The following is a 23,061-nucleotide window of genomic DNA, read 5'->3' as shown; positions in this document are numbered from 1 at the left end:
ATTATTTTGTATACCTGATTCATATATATTGCTGTACATAAATTATACCACAACAAAAATAAAGCACTGATCACAGTCAGATACATAATAAACAATAAATATCAGCTATCATGATTGGTATTATTGTTTCATATACAGAGTGAAAAGAGTAGTGTGAAGTAAGATTCATTTGGACAATCAATGGCCCATATGCATGATTGTCCTAAGAGAAAGTAGTTTCACCTTCAAGTAACAGAAGATCCATAGTCAAGCGAATTAGACTTAAGAGATTATCTCACATAGTAAGGAGTCTCTGCGATGCCTTACCTGGGTATAGGAGGTGGTAATATCTGTCGCTAAAAGAAATGATCAAAGATCCAGAGTATTTATATCTTCCAGTTTTGTCACCCACAGAAGGTAAGCTAGTTCTCGTCACGGTCACAAAACATTTGATGAAGCTCTGAGCAGCACATCCTCACATACCAGGGACTGAAAGGCAGAAAAATGGATACTGTTTTTCATGGATCTCTTTTTAAGAGCAAAGTATTTTCTCAGAATCTCCCCTCTCCCCAGCCAATTACTACTACATAGCTTTGGTCAGAACTGGGTCAGAGAGAGATCACGTTGGTGCTCATAGATCACACAAGATGTTTTCAAAGGAGGAGGATATGCTTTCTAAAATTGTTGGGATCTTGCCAGCATGGACCCAGGTGGGGATTAGCTATATGTGTTGGCAAAAAAAATAAAGTCTGCCACATTTTGCAGGCATTTCCAAAGTAATATGTACTCACTGCTGCAATTCAATACATCAATTTTGTCCAGAGAGTAAATTTACTATGCTCTCCTTTTGTCACCTAATTTTATCCCTTGGTATATATACAATTGACAGTTTGGGGGATGGGGTATATTTCTTATTTTCGTTTGTTCCTACAAAAATAATGGCATGTTGGCACCCCCAAACTGAAACACACACTGTATTCTATAACATTTTCTTTCTAACCGATGTGTATTCTTTCCACGGTATGGTGTGATAGCTATTCATTATTGCCTTTTATGTCCAAATCCACTCTTCTTTGCCCTGCTTTGTGATTTTGGAGCTGCCTCTTTAAACACTTCTTCAGTGACAGCTGGCTCAGTTTTAGGCTTTGTCCATAGAGGGTGCTGGAGGGACATCATACGGCCTGAGCAGGGGAAGGGGCTTCCCGTCCTGTTTCTAAAGCAGTGTTTTTAGCATGGCAGCCAGTGGATGGGCGTGGGAAAGGCCTAGTAGTGCTGACGTTATCAGCCCTGCTCCTGGATGCTCTAACATGTTTTTCTGCCACCTTGTAGGTTGGTCCTGAGGACCAGCTGTCATTACACCCTCAGCAAGTTTCTTGCCACCTGCAGGTTCCTATGCCAGCCACACCCTCTCCAGAGGTCAGAATCTCAGTCCTGGGCAGAAGGAGGAGAGCTCTTCTATATTCTTCCTTCCTTCTTTTTTCACTTTCCCTTAGCCAGAGAAATAGTCAGTGCTTTCCGTATTTGCTACTTCTGCACCTCTTAGAGTTTTCTTTCCCCTTTTATTGGTTAACAATTCTTCATATCAAATTTTCTGTTTAAATTAACAATGTGGTTTCTCTCTTTTGACTGGATTCTGACTGACATAGATAGATATGTTATCATTTAATTTAACTATGTTCCATTTCATTCATTCATGACAATAAGACAACTGTACTCTTAAATCTGCTTCTTGTGTTCAACCTGTTGTAACACATTGTTTTAGTCACACTACAATGAAAAAACCCACCTCACATAGATATTTAGTTAGAAAGGGGAGGAGGTTGTTTTTGAACCATTAAAAAAAGTTGAAGTATAATTAATATACAATGTTGTGTTAGCTTCATGTGCACAGCAATGTGTGTGTGTGAGTGTGTATACACATTCTTTTCCAGATTCTTTTCCATTATAGGTTCTTAAAAGACAGTGAAAAAAGTTCCCTATGCTATATAATAGGTCCTTTTTAGTTACCTATTTTATACATAGTAGTGTATACAGGGGAGAGTAGTTTTCAAAGACTTCAGATAATCGAAGATATTCTTCTTTGATATTACACTAAAACTTGAGAAGTATTTCTTAAATATGAGCTGCAGTGTGTACTCTGAATCCATATTAATGAACTTTTCATACTGTTCGATTAAAATCTACCAGTCTATTTGTACTTTGAATGAACTTTTTATCTGTACATGATTTTTCACTTCATGAATGCCCAGAGATCCTCAGATCACACTTTTGAGCACAACTGGTACATTACTTATTACTTTCACAAATTTATATTGTTACCATAGGTCAGCTACTGTTCTGTGAGCCATAGATACAAAGAAATGATTTAACACAATCCTTTCCTTCTTACATAGTTTGAGCACATTACCTTGAGGGCTCTTGGCCCTATGAAGATACCACCTGGGATACAATTCCTCTCCCAAACAATATTATTTGGTAAGCCACAGGTTTTAATTCCAAACCATATTAGGGAGTACTTACTCTACCAAAAAATTAAAAATAGAAAAATAACAACAAAAAACCCCCTGGCACTTCCTCAGGTATGCAAGTAAATGTAAGGCAATAAAACATGTTTATACACACACTTCCTGTATTAATTTATCACTTCCACCATCATGATAAACCGCCCATATAGATTACTGACTAACCTCTTCATGCATTAAAGTCAGATGTCAACATCTTGCTTTCAAAAAAAAATTCCAGGATCCCATGTATCACCTCTAACATTCTTTATTCTTCCAAGCACAAATTCACAATAAATTATTACTTCATAAAGTGACTTCACACAGCAACTCCTTGAACTCTGCATATGTTAATGAAGCCAGATGATGTGAAATTAGGGGAAATCCCATATACTTTCTGTGGTTGAAGATTTCTTTAATCATGCCAATTTTTTTTTTACCTTAGTCAACAGTATGAGATAATTACAATGTTCAACCACAATACAGCTTCCTAAACTGGATATGAAGATGGATAGCTAAATCAATAAAACTGAAAAGTTGCTTTCAAGACGTAATCCTTAAAATTTAGTCATGAAAATATGGATCAAACATGACTATTCAGAAGAGAAACTACCTGACACTGGGGAGCAGGGATTCTTCGTGTTCATGTTTGCAACTACTACATTTTCTATTTTGATTAAAGCAGTTGCTACATGAACATTTGTCAAGTTTCAGCTAAGAGGGGAATCCAAATATAAGGAAACAGGAGTTCCCGTTGTGGCTCAGTGGTTAATGAATCCGACTAGGAACCATGAGGTCGTGGGTTCGATCCCTGGCCTTACTCAGTGGGTTAAGGATCTGGCGTTGCCGTGAGCTGTGGTGTGGGTTGCAGACTCGGCTCGGATCTGGTGTTGCTGTGGCTCTGGCATAGGCCGGGAGCTATAGCTTCGATTAGACCCCTAGCCTGGGAATCTCCGTATGCCACGGGAGCAGCCCTAGAAAAGGCAAAAAGACAAAAAAAAAAAAAAAAAAAAAAAAAAAAAAAAAAAAAACCCAAATGTAAGGAAAGAGTTTCACAGCTTTAATTGAAACAATCAGAGATAAAATCTTACCTAACAAGAAATTATACTAAAGATGAAAATGACACATGAAATTACTAGGTTAAAGGGTAAGCTTTGAAAAATAATTACAGTTTCTCATCTTTAAAATGAAAGAAGCAACACCTTCCAGCTCTAGTTGTTGAAGGACCGAATGAAACTGTGGCTATAAAGCACCCAGTGCAGTTCTGGTACCTCCTGAAACTTGACTAATGTTAATTCCTTTTTCTTCCTTCTTTCTGAACCTCCTCCATAAGGATAGTCCTTGGAATACAGTCTTCTTGATTGATTATAACAAAATAATAAACATAACCATGCTGTTAGTGAATCCCAATGTTTCCAAAATGTTTTCCTCTGTGTTTTTAAAAGCAGGCATTTTCCAGCAGCATCTCTTTGTCCAGTGAATATTTACTGAGCACCTACCACAAGCAAGGTCCTGCCAGGTCCTGGAGAGATGGCTCTGAACGTGCCCAACACAGCCTCTGAATCTCATGGGCAAGACACACACCCACTAAATAACCGAGCAAATAATTATAATGATTCCGATTTATTATTACCCTTTCTCCTTAATTCTTCTCACTGAGTAACATGCAATATACTTGGCCTATTTATCTAGTTATTGTCCACCTTCCCCACTAGAATGTCTGTTTTATTCCCTACTGAGTCCATCAAGATTAGCACTTGACAGACAATGGTGACATTCAATGAATATTTGTTGAAAGAAATGTATGAATTATAATTTTAATAATCATTTTGAAAACATTAAGGATGCTGTGTGAGCCTATATAAAACATGGAGTTTAACATCATGTTTCACACCAAGGATAAAAGGAAGAGGTTTCACTGTATGTGAAAGAGGAATAAAAGGACTGGTCATATAAAAATATGAGAAGGTGATTGATGTCTTCAATTTGACCAGCCTTCAGTTTAGGGCTGAAGGTGAGACTGCAACATAGAAAGAGATGCATAATGAGTGAAAAATTTTGTAATTTAGCACTCACCTGAAAAACCGAGATTAATGTAAAAGACAATATAAGTAACTCATTACTCAGGGGAAAATGCAAATCCTGTGTGCTACTCTGAAAGGATCATACCCTTTAACGAAGTGAGTAGTGAGAGGAGACAAGCTCATTTGACCATTATTTTAATTAAAAACTTCTTTTTAACAGGCTAAATACTTAGTTGACACAATTTCTATCTATCTATCTCCGAAAAAAAAAGATGAATCCTTTGGCCCAAGGAAGTCAAAGGAAAGCTGACCAATGTTTGTATAGCGCCTGAGAGTCAACAGACAATTGTTACAGGGCTGGTCTTAAAACAAAAATGGATGCTAAACACACATATGACTATATCTAATCTGCAAGAATCTCAAGAAAAGTACACAAAGGAAACCCTGGACAAACAGGAATGTGTTACCTTCTGTAAAAGTTCTGAGGAAGTAATGTTCAAAAACACAGCCTCTTCTTCATGTCCTGAAAGGAAGACTTTCACTTATAAGAATCCACCACCCTCTTACAAAGACTCCCCTTAAATTCTGATATGAAGCTGTGTCTATATAGTAAATGAAACTCAATATAAATGTTCAAATGTGAGAAAGTCTCCTTTTTAAATGCATTTAGCTGAGAGCATTATTTATTACACGAAGCATCAAAGCTGTTCACCATTTAAACCTCAATAGTAAACACGAAGGACAGAGTTCTGTAACTTCATCATAAACACAGCATATTTTTTGTTTTGTCAAACTTGTCCAAGATAAGGAGACACTATTAATTCTTTTATTTGTTTGCTTCCATAAATCAGCTTTTGGATCACATCAGATCTCAATTAACAAGATACGTGTCTGGCAACATGGATTGGACAAACAGAAAACTAGTTGATAATGAGGCTTATTCTTAGTACAAATAATCAAAGTTAAATAGTTTTGCATCTAAAATTATATCTATTTACTGTGAATGTAACATTTTTCCTTCTTCTTTTAGTCTAGACCAGAAAAATATTTACATGGGAGGAAAAACTATTTAACTTATACCTGGGCCATCCTATGTGAGGTTAAGAAAGTAAGAATAATAAAAATAATAATAACTAACATTTATTGAACACTTACTATGTATCAGCATTGTTGCCAAGCTTCATGTTACTGACTTTTCACAGAAATTCTTTGAAATTCCTAGAATATCCTAAGCCCACAACTTTTTGTTTGGTCTTAAATTAATCAGAGAACATAAGTTTTAATAACATGAACTTTATCAGATTGAGACACTGTACTATGAAGGGTTTTTTTTTTGTTTGTTTGTTTGTTTTTGATTTTTAGGGCCACACCTGCAGCATATGGAGGTTCCCACGCTAGGGGTCGCATCAGAGCTGTAGCTGCTGGCCTACGCCACAACCACAGCAACTCAGGATCCGAGCCTACACCACAGCTTATGGTAATACCAGATCCTTAACCCACTGAGCAAGGCCAGGGATTAAACACGCAACCTTGGTTCCTAGTTGGATTCGTTAACCACTGAGCCATGATGGGTGCTCCAAGACAACACACTATGAAGTTTTAAAATTAAAATTACAATGTACTGAACTAGCTGTGATAATCTTATATAAACAATGGTAAAAGCTATAAGATATTTATATGACTGATACTTTGAAAACCTAAGAATACAAACACTTTAGCCAGTTTAGAGGTTTAACGATTCTTATGAGATTATATTTATCATCATAAAATGTGTAGGTTATTCCTATGAAATTCTTTTGGCAGTGTTTATTATTATATTTTTAACTGTGAGATGGCAAATACTTGTTTAATTTCTTAAAGAAAACATTATTTATTCATGGTATTGAGCTTATGATATTTATCTTCCCAAATGTGATTTATCTGATCTTATAATTAACTTTCAAAAGTATAAAATCTGTTCAAGTTCTTTTGGAGTTTAGCAAAACCACCAGTTTTGCTTTTTATGTCAATTAAGATATAAGTAAAAATACATGGTGCTTATAGCAGAATACTCTCAAAACACAATAAAGAATCTTGACCTACTTCTCAACATAACATTTAACATTTATTAACTTCTGAATTCACAGATGTTGAAACACTAAGTTTGCTAGAAAAGGCTAAGAAAGGGAAAGTTAGGCATGTCCTGGGGCTGCTTTCCTTCCAAGCCCTGCGTGCTGTTACAGAGCCAGTGAAAGCCATAGTTCAGAGAGAGACCATTCAGAAGAACCAGATCTCTGCTACCTTTTAAAATATACCTATTGCAAGAAAAACAAAAGAAGTTTGGAACATTTCTGATTTACATTCTCAGCGAGATTAAACAAGATAGTGTATCCGTATGAGGTGAAGGAGGAAATGAGCTGAAAATGAGAAGAATTAAAAGATTTTTTTTTCAAAGTGTCATTTATGATGATACCCTTTGTCAGTGGCATCATTTGCAAATATTTTCCCCCCTTCTTTAGGTTGTCTTTTTGTTTTGTTGATAGTTTCCTTTGCTGTGCAAAAGCTTTTAAGGCTAATTAGGTCCCCTTTGTTTATTTTTGCCTTTCTTTTGCCTTAGGAGATTGAGCCAAAAAAATGTTGCTATGATGTACATCAAAAAGCATTCTAGGAGTTCCTGTCGTGGCGCAGTGGTTAACGAATCCGACTAGGAACCATGAGGTTGCGGGTTCGGTCCCTGCCCTTGCTCAGTGGGTTAACGATCCGGCGTTGCCGTGAACTGTGGTGTAGGTTGCAGACGCGGCTCGGATCCCGCGTTGCTGTGGCTCTGGCGTAGGCCGGTGGCTACAGCTCCGATTCAACCCCTAGCCTGGGAACCTCCATATGCCGCGGGAGCGGCCCAAGAAATAGCAACAACAACAACAAAGACAAAAGACAAAAAAAAAAAAAAAAAAAAAAAAAGCATTCTACCTATATTCTCTTATATTGTACTGGAGTATAGTTGATTTACAATGCTGTATTAGTTTCAGGTGTACAGTACAGTGACTCAGGCATACATATACATATATCCACTCATTGTTCCATATAGATTATTAAAAACTATTGGGTAGATTTTCTGGTGCTATACAGTAGGTTCTTATTAATCAGCTATTTTATACAGAAGTGTGTATATATTATTCCTACCCTCCCAAATTCTGCCTCTCTGCAATGGTTTCACCTGTGGTAAACACAAAATTGGTTCTGAAATCTGTGAGTGTGTTTCTATTTTTTAAATAAGTTCTTTTGTATCATTTTTATTAGAGTCTACATATGTGATATCATATGATATTTGTCTTTCTCTGACTTAACTTTGCTCAAAATGATTATCTCTAAGTCATCCATGTTGCTACAAATGGCATTATTTCATTCTTCCTTATGGCTGAATAATATTCTACCATATATATGTACAATATCCTCTTTATCCATTCCTTTGTCAATGCACATTTAGGTTGCTTTCCTGTCTTGGCCATTGTAAGTAGTCTTATAATGAACACTGGGGTGCATGTATTATTCTGAATTGTGGTTTTCTCTGGATATATGCCCAAGAGTAGAATTGCTGGATCATAGCAGTAGCCAAAGCAGCCAAAGCAGTACTGAAAAAGAAAAACAGAACTAGAGGAATCAGGCTTCCTGATTTCAGGTTATACTGCAAAGCTAGAGTAGTCAGTGAAAACCACATTTTAAGCCATTTTGAGTTTATTTTTGTATATGGTGTGAGGGAATGTTCCAGTGTCATTGTTTTACATGTGGTTGTACAGGTTTCTAAGCCACACTTGTTAAAGAATCTATCTTTTCTCCACTGTAACATTCTTGCCTCCTTTGTTGTAGGTTAAATGACATTAGGTGTGTGGGTTTATTTCTGGGCTCTCCATTCTGTTCCACCGATCTATGTCTCTATTTTTGTGCAAATACCACATTGATTTCATTACTGCATCTTTGTAGTATAGCCTGAAGTCTAGGAGGGTTATTCCTCCAACTTTGATCTTTTTCCTCAGGATTTCTTTGGCAATTCAGGGTCCTTTGTGGTTTCATACAAATTTTAGGATTATTTGTTCTAGTTCTTGCAAAAATGTCATGGGTATTTTGATAGGGATTGCATTAAATCTGCAGATTGGGTAGTATGGCAATTTAAACAAATTAATTCTTCCAATTCAAGAGCATAGAATATCTTCCCATTTCTTTGAATAATATTCAGTTTTCTTCACCAGCATCTTATTGGTTTTAGCATAAAGTTATTTCAAGGGATTAATATCCAAAATATACAAACAGCTCATACAACTCAATATCGGAAAATAAAACAACACCATCAAAAAATGGGCAAAATATCTGAAAAGACATTTTCCCACAGAAAACAAACAGATGGCTAACAGGCACGTGAAAAGATGCTCAATATCACTAATTATTAGAGAAATGCAAGTCAAAACCACAGTGAGGTATTACCTCACACCTGTCAGAATGGCTATCATCAAAAAGTCTACAAATAACAAATGTTGGAGAGGATGTGGAGAAAAGGGAACCGTTATACACTGTTAGTGGGAATGTAAACTGGTTCAGCCACTGTGTAAAACAGTATGGAGGTGTCTTAAACAACTAAAAGAGTTACCATATGATCCAGCAATTTCTCGAAAAAATATATCAAGAAAAAATAAAACATTAATTCAAAAAGATGCATTCACATTTACAACAGCCAAGACATGGAAGCAACCCAACGGTCCATAAACAGATGATTGGATTAAGAAGATGTGAGATACATATACACAATGGAAGATTACTCAATCATAGCAAAGAATGAAATATTGCCATTCACAGCAACATGGATGGACCTAGAGAATATGCTTAGTGAAATAAATCAGAGAAAGACAAATACTTATGTACAGAATCTAAAAAATAATAAAAATAAATCTTATGCAAAACAGAAACAGACTCATAGATATAATCTGTGCTTACCGAAAGGGAGAAGAAAGGGGAGAGGAGTAAATTAGAGGTAAGGGACTAATAAATACAAACTCCTATACATAAAAGAGAGAACCAGGATATGCTGTATAGCACTGGGAATTATATCCACTATCTTACAGTAACCTATAATGGAGTTAAATCTGCAAAAATACTGAATCAGTACACCGTACATCTGAAATAGCATAGTACTATAAATCATCTATACTTCAATTAAAAAAGAGGATAGATGTAAACTCTTGCCTTTGGAATGGATTCGCAATGAGATCCTGCTGTGTAGCACTGGGAACTATGTGTAGTCACTTATGATGGAGCATGATAATGGGAGAAAAAAGAATGTATACATGTATGTATAACTGGGTTACCATGCTGTACAGTAGGAAAAAAATTGTATTGGAGAGATAGCAATAATAAATAAATAAAGTCAATCCAACAACATATCAAAAAAATTATACACCATGACCAGGTTGGGTTCATCCCAGGTTCACAAGGATGGTTCAACATACGCAAATCAATCAGCATCATACACCACATTAACAAAAAAAAAAGTCAAAAATCATATGATCATCTCAATAGACACAGAAAAAGCATTTGACAAAGTTCAACATCCATTCATGATCAAGACCCTCGCCAAAGTGGGTATAGAGGGAACATTCCTGAGCATAATCAAAGCCATTTATGATAAACCCACAGCAAATATAATCCTCAATGGGGAAAAACTGAAAGCCTTCTCACTCAAATCTGGAACAAGACAGGGATGCCCACTCTCACCACTGCTCTTCAACATAGTTTTGGAAGTCCTAGCCACAGCAATTAGACAAACAAAAGAAATAAAAAGCATCCATATAGGAAGAGAAGAGATCAAACTGTCACTGTATGCAGATGACATGATACTATACATAGAAAACCCGAAGGACTCAACCCCAAAACTACTTGAACTGATTCATAAATTCAGCAAAGTGGCAGGATATAAGATTAACATTCAGAAGTCAGTTGCATTTCTGTATACCAGCAATGAAACATTAGAAAAGGAATACAAAAATACGATACCTTTTAAAATTGTACCTCACAAAATCAAATACCTTGGAATACACCTGACCAAGGAGGTAAAGGACCTATATGCCGAGAAGTATAAAACTTTAATCAAAGAAATCAAAGAAGATGTAAAGAAATGGAAAGATATTCCATGTTCCTGGATTGGGAAAATCAATATTGTAAAAATGGCCATACTACCCAAAGCAATCTACAGATTCAATGCAATCCCTATCAAATTACCCATGACATTGTTCACAGAACTAGAACAAACAATCCAAACATTTATATGGAACCACAAAAGACCCAGAATCGCCAAAGCAATCCTGAGAAACAAAAACCAAGCAGGAGGCATAACTCTCCCAGAATTCAAGAAATACTACAAAGCCACAGTCATCAAAACAGTGTGGTACTGGTATCAAAACAGACAGACAGACCAATGGAACAGAAGAGAGAACCCGCAAATAAACCCTGACACCTATGGTCAATTAATCTTTGACAAGGGAGGCAACAACATAAAATGGGGAAAAGACAGTCTATTCAGCAAGCATTGCTGGGAAACCTGGACAGCAGCATGCAAAGCAATGAAACTAGAACACACCCTCACACCATGCACAAAAATAAACTCCAAATGGCTGAAAGACTTCAACATACGACAGGACACCATCAAACTCCTAGAAGAGAACATAGGCAAAACACTCTCTGACATCAACATCATGAATATTTTCTCAGGAATGTCTCCCAAAGCAATAGAAATTAGAGCAAAAATAAACCCATGGGACCTCATCAAACTGAAAAGCTTTTGCACAGCAAAGGAAACCAAAAAGAAAACAAAAAGACAACTTACAGAATGGGAGAAAATAGTTTCAAATGATGCAACTGACAAGGGCTTAATCTCTAGAATATACAAGCAACTTCTACAACCCAACAGCAAAAAAACCAATCAATCAATGGAAAAATGGGCAAAAGACTTGAATAGACATTTCTCCAAGGAAGATATACAGATGGCCAGCTAACACATGAAAAAATGCTCAACATCGTTGATTATAAGAGAAATGCAAATCAAAACTACCATGAGATACCACCTCACACCAGTCAGAATGGCCATCATTAATAAATCCACAAATAACAAGTGCTGGAGGGGCTGTGGAGAAAAGGGAACCCTCCTGCACTGCTGGTGGGAATGTAAACTGGTACAGCCAGTATGGAGAACAGTTTGGAGATACCTTAGAAAGCTATACATAGAACTTCCATATGACCCCGCAATCCCACTCTTGGGCATCTATCCGGACAAAGCTCTACTTAAAAGAGACACATGCACCTGCATGTTCATTGCAGCACTATTCACAATAGCCAGGACATGGAAACAACCCAAATGTCCATCGACAGAGGATTGGATTCGGAAGAGGTGGTATATATACACAATGGAATACTACTCAGCCATAAAAAAGGATGACATCATGCCATTTGCAGCAACATGGATGGAACTAGAGAATCTCATCCTGAGTGAAATGAGCCAGAAAGACAAAGACAAATACCATATGCTATCACTTATAACTGGAATCTAATATCCAGCACAAATGAACATCTCCTCAGAAAAGAAAATCATGGACTTGGAGAAGAGACTTGTGGTTGCCTGATGGGAGGGGGAGGGAGTGGGAGGGATCGGGAGCTTGGGCTTATCAGAACAACCTAGAATAGATTTACAAGGAGATCCTGCTGAATAGCATTGAGAACTATGTCTAGATACTCATGTCGCAACAGAAGAAAGGGTGGGGGAAAAAACTGTAACTGCAATGTATACATGTAAGGATAACCTGACCCCCTTGCTGTACAGTGGGAAAATAAAAAATAAATAAATAAATAAATAAATAAATAAAGTCGGTAGAACCATCAAAAAAAAAATTTAAAAAGAGCCAGACAATTGATGTATTTTTTAAACAGATGATACCAGAGGCAGTAATAAACAGATTGTTAAGTGTCAAAAAATTAAAGGGATAACTTACACTCATGAAACTCTTCAGAAACAGGACACTTTTGAAAAATATAAGAGAAGATGCAATTGAACGGAAATCAGAGAATTCTTGAATTCGAATTCTGACTCAAGGAGCTGGTTTGGATTAGGAAAATGGGCAAAGCTGCCACAGATCAAGAATAAGAAACTCATTTTTACTCACAAACTGGTCTATGGTCATACTAATACTAAGTTTTATTCAAATGTATTGATTTAGAAACTTTTTTTTCTTCTATTCAAATAAAGTTTCAAAGTAAGTGTTCATATTTACATAAGATAATGAGGTTCTTTGCCCTCTTACATCCAGTCTTAAAACTAAAAGAAAGTAGCTCTTTAGATCTATTTTGAGTCATCCAACCTATTGTGTATACTTACTGAATTTTTCATTTCTTTGAGTTTAACTGGACATTTTATTTGCTGTTTTTAAATAGTATTCTGTTGATAAAAATATCCAGAAATTCTAAATATTATTCATTGTGTTCAGATAACAATAAATAATATAACATTTATTGAGTACTTACTATGTGCCAGTCTCTTTTCTAAAAACTTTATATGTATTAACTCATTTAATCTTTACAGTAATTACTATGTGATGGAGATACTGCTACTAATCCATTTTTAAAATGAGGAAAGACAAAATTTTAGATAATTTGTTAATAGGATTAGGATGTCTAAGTAGCCTAAATCTGAAAGCCTTATAACCACTATGCTATACCGTTAAAGAAAATTCTAGAAAATTTATTTTGACTAACTAAGTATGTAACTGTAAAGAATTTTAATTGTCCATAGTGTAGTATCTGTTGAAATTTTTACTAATTTCCTTTTCAGTTGCCTGATTGGTTTGGTAGTACACTGGAAAGTAATTGAATAAATTTGACTAATTTTGATATTGTATTGAAGAGGAGAAAGGTTCTTATTAAGTTTGATTTGAAGCATGGTAATCTGAAAACAAAATGGCAGTCAATAAAATTTTATACTGGAACTTTTCATTATGTTTAATTAGTACTGATGAAATTTATTATAGAATTTGAGGTCATGATACATATGACTGCACTGAGTGAGGCCTCTCACATACTATCAAGTTTATAAGTTTGTAATTCTATGTAATAAATAAAGTAATGGTTAATTTTAGAATTGAATGTTGAACCTAGATTAAGGCAAAAATCAGTTCAAGAGTTTTCTCTCTTATATGTAATAGAATTTAGATTCTTTTTTAAAAATACAGTTAGTCTATGGGTTGGTCACTAAATATATTAAAAATAAGAGTAACTGAATCTCATTTTCAACCCAGAGATTGAAAGTTGAGAGGTGCAAGGAGGCCAGTAAAAGCAAGATGAAATCAATCAATTAACTTCAATTAATTTCTAAGGGATAGAACCTCAGTATGCTGGGGAAAGTGTCAAACTATGAAATGGAAATTAGCAGGTGGAGGCCGTATTATTAAAGTTCTTTGAATGCCAGATGTATATTAGAAAAGCAATGAAGAATTACTGAAAAATCTTGAGCAGAGGACTGGTTATGAACAGTTTGCAAAGTAGAAAAAGTAGAAAGAATGCTGAATGCAGTACTGAAAAATCTTGAGCAGAGGACTGGTTATGAACAGTTTGCAAAGTAGAAAAAGTAGAAAGAATGCTGAATGCAGTATGGTGTGAAAGCTGAGTAAGAGTAGTAGTGAGTGGTAAGAGAGAAGGGCAGTTCTAGATTAATGGTGTCAATGGACTAGAGGAAGCTAATAAATAAGGCATTTAAGAATGAAAACCCAAATTAAGGAACTGATATCAGAAACAAAGTTGGAGCATATCTGGGAAATAATTAGATACATCAATACGTAGTTATTTTTATTAGAATCCATATACATAATTGCTTATTAAAAACCCATGGAGTTTCCTGTGGCCCAGTGGGTTAAGAACACTACGCTGTCTCTCTGAGGATGTGGATTTGATCCCTGGCCTCGCTCAGTGGGTTAGGATCCGGCTTTGCACTAAGCTGCGGCAAAGGTGGCAGATGCAGCTGGATCCAGCATTGCTGTGGCTGTGGCACAGGCCAGCAGCTGCTGCTCCGAGTCCGACCCCCCCCCCCCGCCCCCGCCATGGGTATGGCCATAAAAAGAAAAAAATAAAAACAAAACCACTGCTAATTAGCCATACAATCTTGAACCTCTCTCCTTATTATACCCCCAGAATCTTGATTCCTTTCTGCCGCATCCAAGCATTCTTTTCTGACATTTCTGGTTTCTAATTCTTCCCAGAATGTTAACACACCACTTAGCCACCATGATACAGGAAAATTATAAGCTCTTTGAGCAAAAGAGCCAGGTTTGCTTGTTCATCATCCAATGTCTATCAGTAGTCTCTAGCACAGAGTAAGTATTCATTATATGTTTGTTGAATGAATAATTAAATAGATGGCTTTCCTTTGATCACACTTGGAAAGTCTGTATTAGCTGAAGATCCTTGTTGCTAAGTACAGGAACCATCTCTGAAAGGACAATGAGGAAGCAAGACTCCCGGGTAATAATAAGGAAGAAGGTGAAAGTCCCATACTTGATTAGGAGGTTTTTAAAACTAAGCAATAGGCAAATACTGGAATGTCAGTGGGGGATCACAAAACCTAAAGGAAAGCTAAAGAAAATCCAGGAGCCTCAGGAAATCTTTGAGGGCTAAATGTAGGAAATACAGAAACTCTGAGTTACCCCATTAAAGTATCTATAATGAAATGAATAAAGTCCAACTCTTTGTCACCTTGTTCAAGAGTAAGTGACAAGGCAATAGCATCAAACTGGCACAATTTGTGTGAAACACCTAATTGTAATTAAAGCTAAAAATCTAAAAATTTGGACACAGAACACAGCCCACACAGAGTGGAGTCTCAACAATTGTTCAATATTCAAAAGGTGCCTAACCTTTAATTAGGGAGGGCAAAGTTGATTACTATCCAGTCAGATTATATCCTAGGAAGAAATGCTTAATTCCTTAAAAGCAGAAGTTAGAAGTAGGACACAAGATATTGTGCAGCCACAAACCAATAAATATTTGCCAGATCTAAAAAATGCTAGGAATACATAGTTTTCATTATAGTCAGAGTACACAGGAAATCTTCTAATTAATGCTAGGAAATCCAGCAGTATTTAAAAAAAAAAAAGTCAATTGGTGAGATTAAATTACCTTTATCAACATTGGGGTATTAAACCATGATCCAGCCCCAGATTTCTCTATTTCCTGATTTCCTTTCCTCTTTTGTGCACGTTTAAAGCCATGTGGCTTCTGAAAACTACCCGTACGTCTTACTTTATTAATACTAGTTGCAGCTGTTCATACACTCTTTTTATTCCCTATTTTAATTCCTTGGAAAACAAGTTAAGAGACTATTCTTTAATCTGATGATAATCTTTCTCATGCCATTCCTTCTTTCTCTGTTTACTTGCTTCACTCTGGAATTCATCTCCTCCCCTTGGTCTAGCCCATCCCCGGTATATTAACCTTCAGGGTATGGTGCAATACTAAACATTTCCTCAACTGAGTCATGAAAATAAGGGTAGCCTGTACTATTAAGTTTAACAATCTCCTCTTTTGAAACCTTTGACCGTTGGTAGACCCACATAAACTGGGATGAGGTAGAATATTATGAAGAGTAAAACTCTCCTTTTACAGAAATAAAAACGTGTTATATTACTGGTGTTAGTATAATAGCCATGAAATTTACCCAAACCTCTGCAATTACTGATTATTATAATGCCATTTTTAACTTGCTGAAAAACAACCTGAAAGGAAATAAGAAAACTCATAATGATATTCATAGTTCAGGATTTTTTCAGGAAAAGCTCCTAGTTAATTCTTAGAAGCAGATATTACAGGATGAATCTCAAGCTACAAAGAAATAGGGCAGAGTGAAAGGGAAACAGAATTTAATGGTGGAAGTGTCTCCCAAGTTAGTGTCCTTGAACCATGTGGAGAATTTGATACTTTCAATAAATCAGAATCATCAAGTACCTTATCTCAGAACAGTGGAAAGAAAAATATAGCAATACCAACATTCTGATGAACCTGAGACACTGTTAATGAATTGTCTGACTACGGTACTATAGCAACGATTATACAAACTTGGGTAAATTCTTACTCTAGGAGTTCCCGTTATGGCTCAGTGGAAATGAATCTGACTACTATCCATGAGGACGCATGTTTGATCCCTGGCCTTGTTCAGTGGGTTAAGGCTCCAGTATTGCTGTGAGCTGTGATGTAGGTCACAGATGCAGCTCAGATCCTGCATTGCTGTGGCTGCGGTGTAGGCCGGCAACCGTAGCTCTGATTTGACCCCTAGCCTGGGAACCTCCATATGCCATAGATGCGGCCCCAAATAAAAAAGCAAAAAAATTATTGCTCTACTATTTTTCAACCGCATGGTTTCACTTTCTAATCCTCAATTTCTAACACAGAGATGATAACCCTTGCTTTGCTGTGGCTCTGGCATAGGCTGGTGGCCACAGCTCCGATTGGACCCCTGGCCTGTTAACCTCCATGTGCCACGGGTGAGGTCCTAAAAAGATAATAACAACAACAAAAAGAATCCAACTGCAGTGGCTCAGGTTGCTGCTGAGATGCAGGTTCAATCCGCAGCCCAGCGAAGCTGGTCTTGGATCCAATCCCTGGTCCCAGGAACTTCCACATTCCAAGGGTACGGACATTAAAAAAAAAAGAAAAGAAAAACCACTCCATGCTTGCTCTTTACAGGTCGTCTCAATCCTCGCACAACTCTATAAATATTATCAATATCCTTTTACAGACATAGGAACTGAGACTCAGAGAGGTCAAATTAATTGCTTAAGATCACACAGCTAGCTCTAGCTCATCTTCTCCCACAGAGCTGGAAGGGATCAACTATGACCATCCTGTATTTTTACATGCCTAATCTTTTTAATTCTAATTTTTTCTATCTCTTCCTTATAAAGGTATCTATTTTGAAGCTTGATTTATCTAGAAATTGAGTTGCTCATCCATAACCTTTAACCATATTAGATATGTTTTGTTTTTGTTTTTGTTTTGTTTTGCTGCACCTGGCACCTGCAGCATATGGACTTTCCTGGGCCAGGGATCAAACTCATGCCACAGAAGTGACCCAGGCCACTGCAGTGACAACGCTGGATCTGCTACACCACAAGAGAACTCCCAGATAGGTTATTAGTATGGTGTTTTTCAAGCTGAAGCTCGTGAAAAGCATAATTGAAATGAGCATTTTAAACAGGATAGAATAAGAAGAATTCCTATCCTTAGGAAGTTTTTTTTCCCTTTTGAAAATTTTAATTGTAGCTAAACCAGTCTCAGATACACACACACACACACACACACACACACACACACACATACACACACATATATTTTTTTTTTTTTTTTGTCTTTTTGGGGCCATGCCTGCGACACATGGGGGTTTCCCAGGCTAGGGGTCAGATCGGAGCTGCAGCCACTGGCTTGCACCACAGCCACAGCAACACCAGATCTGAGCCACATCTGCGGCCTACACCACAGTTTACGGCAACACCGGATCCTTAACCCGCTGATTGAGGCTGGGGATTGAACCTGTGTCCTCATGGATACTAGTCAGTTTCGCTTCTGCTAAGCCATGACAGGAACTCCCGTATGAATATTTATCTGCATATTCACTGAACATAGAAGGGATAAGCACTGCTACATATGTGTGCATTTATATTCTGGGTTCTGACGTAGAATGTTCTTTACATTCTGGGTCATGATCAGAAAAAGATTCTAGATTCATTTCATACTGTCTTTCATACACAATCCAAGCTATCTTTTAGCATATCCATTTTAAAACCAATTTTGTACAAAATACACAGTTTATGTGGGACGAAAAGCCATCTTGATCTGCTCCCCTGCTACCATACACAGACAGCCCTATTGGCAACCACTTTGCCCATAAACATTTTATATCTTAGCCATGTCAAATTAATTTGACGAAACCACTTTATTGACTTGTATATCCAATAAAATGCACTCATTCTAAGTAAAAAAAAAAAAAAGAGTTGTTGAAGGAATTAATAGACAGTGACACGTGTAACACTCTTTAGAAGTTGTTGACAAAGAAGAACTTTACAATAAGGCGAACTGAACATTTGTTTCCAGACCACTGGACACCCAATGAACAATGTGATTTAACACTAAAGACGGAAGGACTTGCTAAAGGAGAAGATAAAACTTCTAGCAGTGAAACACTGAAATAAAACTACAGTGTAATTTCGTTAGAACTTCTAGGGAATACGACAACTATCTTTCTCAGTTGGGTGAAGGGGAAGTTCATGATTCCCTTTTTCTGTTTAACTTGAGCCTATAAATAGAATTATATGTCTAGATTTTTAGATTTTTTAAGTAGAGCAAATGGAACATTTCTCCAAATTAAAGAGAAAAGGCCATAAAAATAGTAATGAAAAAGCATTTCTCTGCCTCTGCCTCTCAGCCATGAGTGAGTGGAAGGGCTCCATTTTCTCCCAATTTGTGCTTAGAAGCATCTGAGTTTATTGCATTTGGTTTATCATAGCTGTGCATCATATTAGCACACACTGCAAGACTTTTCTCTCCTCTAGTCCTTGGTTTCTGCTGTGCTGTCTGTGAGTGTTATACTCTCTCCCATTTCTTTTCCAAGTACTGCGCCTGGTCCATTAAGGCAACCACAAGTGGAAAAAATGTCCCTTCTTCCACAGTTTTGCTACACTCTGTTGCAAGTTCTTAGATACATCTCTTTCCCCAGTCTCCTCTTTTGGGGCTCTGGCAAAAGCGTCTGTGGACAAGGGTAAAATAAAGAGACAAGCTCAACAGCACATCCCTGGCTTTACCTAGAATTACTCTTCCATTACGACACTGACCCTTTGACTTGGGACTAACTCACCCTTCTCTTAGAATGTGTTCTGTTCCTGGTAGTCCTCAGTCATTTACGCAATAGACTCCTTTGGGTATTTACAACCAGTCTTACAGACAATATAAATATGTCTAAATCCTATGGGGAATCCAGAAAAAAGTTTCCATGAAGAAAGATTTTTGCCTCACGGAAAAGAGAAAATTACCTATAGAATGCTCAGATGCTAGCATCAGATATATAGCTTCTAATTATGCTCTTGCAGACCATACTGAAGAGCCCTTATTGCCTGAATCACTGGGCATTTTTAGTTTCCATCTTGCTTGACTTCTGAGTTGTATATTTGGCATCATCTCATTGATGTTTTCCCTTGTCTTTGCTAATTTCTTTCTATTTGGTTCCTCGGATGACAGTAATGATTTCCATGTCTCTAGTTCTAGTCCTCTCATATAAAAAAGAAGAGTATTTATTACTGTACCTCTAACTGCTTATTTTATATGTAAAACTGGGTTGTTCCAAAGCATCTCATTCTGACATGCTCAAAAGCAGCTTTTGTTTCCTTATTCATTTGGTTCTGTATTATGTTTCTATTAATATGGCCATCCATGTACTTTGCTGTTTAAGAATCTTGGACAACTTCAATTTTTTTTTCTCCCAACAACAAACTCCCAACATCAGTTTTTACACAATTCTGATTATAACTCCAAAGTGTTTTTGAAATACACTCTTGTGAATTCCACTGTTGTAGTCTTAGTTTGGTCACTCACCATGTCTTCAATAATCAACAATAATACTTTTCATCCAATATCTTCCCCTTCACAGACATCCTTCGCAGTAACCCTAAAGTTATCTTTCTAAACACACGTCAATTTGTGTCCCTGTACTGGTTAAAAACCTACACTAATTTCCATTGACCATGATTGTTCCCAGAGTTTCCAACCAGTATCTCTACCTTCCTATCATTCAAGTTTCTTACATTCTAGTCAAAAGAGACCATTCACTGTTTCCCAAATATGTTATTCATCTGTCTACCTTTCTTCATGCTGGTAGCTGTCCTGGAATACCTTCTTCTCTTTTTCTATTACAAATCCTTACTCAACTTTCTACTCAAATTCCATGTTCTTTAGTCTCCTGCCAATGTGCTTCACAGGTTCCACATTATCAGAGATTTACACTACTTTCTGCAGCAAATAATGCTTATTGTTATTGTTTTTGTTATTTCATTATCCAAACTGTAAGAGCATCTTATTCTTATTGTCTGGCATATACCTGGGAAAGGACAAAAAGAAGATAGCAAAAGTAAACTGAGATGAGAATTTTTAAATAAAAGTAAATACTCAATATTTTGTTAATGATTGAAGATACTAGTTTTCTTAAAATAATAGCTTATTTTGGATTATTAAAAGGATCTGGATTTAAATATTAAATGCCAATTCAAAAATAAAGTCAATTTTCTTTGGACATCATGATTGGAATAAATTAGATCATCATCAACTAGATAATTGCTTAGATGAAGTAATGATAATTTTTTTTGGTTATAAGTAACTCATACTGACTCTGACTAGTTAAGGAAAAGGGGGACTGTATTAAAGTGATCTGTTTTCTTGCTGAGCATGGAGACGGACTATGGTACCTCAAGCACAGCTGAAATGGGAATTTAACTCATTCAGGATCTCTCTCAACTTTCTTCTTTGCTTATCTCTGTGAAAATACTTTACTGGTCTCCTTCTCTCCTTCCCTCTTCCTCCCCCACCCCCTTCCTCCGTCTCCCTCTCCCCCTCCATTCTTCTCTCTCTCACCTTCCCCGCCACCCTGTTACCTGCTACTTTTCTTGTTTCCAAGCCCATGTGACAGAAAACAACCGCCAACCAAAGCTTAAGTGAAGTTCAGTCATTCAGGGAGTTAACTCTTCTCTCTTTTTTATGACAGTCGAATACCATATTCTCTTTGACCCACCTTGGGTCAGGTGGCTATCTGCAATCTAACAACCGTGGCCAAGAGGCAGGCTCTTACTACAGAAATGACACAACTCCCACGCTATGGGGGTGGGGGTGGTGGTGTTGCAACTCCCAGAAAAACAGAATAGAAAATGATGATAAACAGACAGGATATCTTAAAAGTTGGTCAATCAATACCTGAAGCAAAAATTGACAGCAGAGCAGAATTTACTCAAGGGTATTCTTTGAAACATTAATCCAATCAAATGTCCCAGGATAAAATTGTTCCCTGGTCAATTACATTTTGAAAAATGAGCATACTATAGCTCTCTCCTGGACAGCCACAATACATATTTATGTTCTAACGGCTATGGAGAAATAATTCTCTGTAATACCAGGAAATTGTTCACATTCTAAGCTTATTCCTTTTTAATGATTTTTTTAACTTATTGTTTTTCTAGCTACCATTTTGTGTTATTATTATGACTATTTCTGTTGAGCCGCAAGTCCTTTTATGCTCTTAAATCCATGGGTATTCCTCAAACTTAGGATGAGTAAGAGTCCTGGGTTCCTCAGACAATTTCCAAAGAGACTAGAACAAGCCAAGGAAACTAAGAAAAAGTGAATGTGTTCACTCAGGGACAAGGCCATTGTCATCAAGTTTAATCAACCCTTTGTCAGACTCTTTAACAAATCCTACCTGATCTAAAGTTCTGAATATTTCATTATCCTTGTTTATTTTTGAAGCACTAGGATTTTGGAGAAATTTGGTGTAATTCAGTAAAAGAATATTACGTCAGTTTTCATGCTTAAAGGTTAAAAATGTATTTAGGTAGATCTGTTTGTAAGATTAAGTTTATCTTTGTTTTGGACAAATATTTTACTGGCTAAACTTTGGAAGTTTATTAGATGTTCGTTACATTTATTTCTACCAAGATATAGGAAAAAATTATGGCATAAATTATCTTTATAGGGAACTCAGGGGCAATAGAATCATCCAATAAATTCTGAATTTCTCATTAAACTTCTAATGAATTTTGATGGGAATTTCCAACTCTTGACCCTCCCTCTAAAACTTTTTTTTTTCCAGCTGCATCAGTGGCATGTAGAAGTTTTTGGACCAGGGACTGAACCCAAGCCACAGCAGTAACAATGCCAAATCCTTAGCCACTAGACCACCAGGGAACTCCTATAGCTTTATTTTCTTTATTTACTTTTGTCTTTTTAGGGCCACACCTGCAGCATATGAAGGTTCCCAGGCCAGGAGTCTAATCAGAGCTGTAGCCACTGGCCTGCACCACTGCCACAGCAACATCTGTGACCTACACCACAGCTCACAGCAATGCCAGATCTTTAACCCACTGAGCGAGGCCAGGGATCGAATCTGTGTACTCATGGATGCTAGTTAGATTTGTTTCTGCTGAGCCACAATGGGAACTCCTTAAGCTCTATTTTTAAAAATTTAAAGAAAAAAAAAAGTTACCCTGGATGGTGACATCTGTGAAAATGCATACATTATATTTCAACATATATTAAGTAATCCTATTATAAAGCATGTTGACACACAGCCTATAGTGTCATAGGAATTAATGTATTTTGCATAAAAGGGAGGACAGAATTTTGCAAGGCAACTACAGCTGCAAGACAATTTTATACTGAGGTTGAATATTGAATTTCCTTTACTGGTACTTGGGTCTAAAATGTTAATTGTGAGTCACCGAACATGGAGAAAGATTTTAGTGACCCTG

At 36.8% G+C, this 23,061-nt stretch overlaps 1 protein-coding gene across 1 annotated transcript in view; it reads right to left on the bottom strand.

The window, feature by feature from the left end:
- Positions 332 to 23,061, bottom strand: part of C9H1orf27 (chromosome 9 C1orf27 homolog) — a 202,529-nt gene continuing 179,799 nt past the window's right edge. Inside the window, exon 18 of the transcript XR_002335971.1 lies at positions 332 to 468. The gene's annotated coding sequence lies outside the window, so the exon portion shown is untranslated. The remainder of the gene's footprint in view (positions 469 to 23,061) is intronic.

The sequence above is a fragment of the Sus scrofa genome, chromosome 9 (assembly GCF_000003025.6).
Source record: "Sus scrofa isolate TJ Tabasco breed Duroc chromosome 9, Sscrofa11.1, whole genome shotgun sequence".
Classification (NCBI taxonomy): Eukaryota; Metazoa; Chordata; class Mammalia; order Artiodactyla; family Suidae; genus Sus; species Sus scrofa.
Note: the sequence above shows the minus strand (reverse complement) of the source record. Positions and strands in the feature narration are given on the sequence as shown.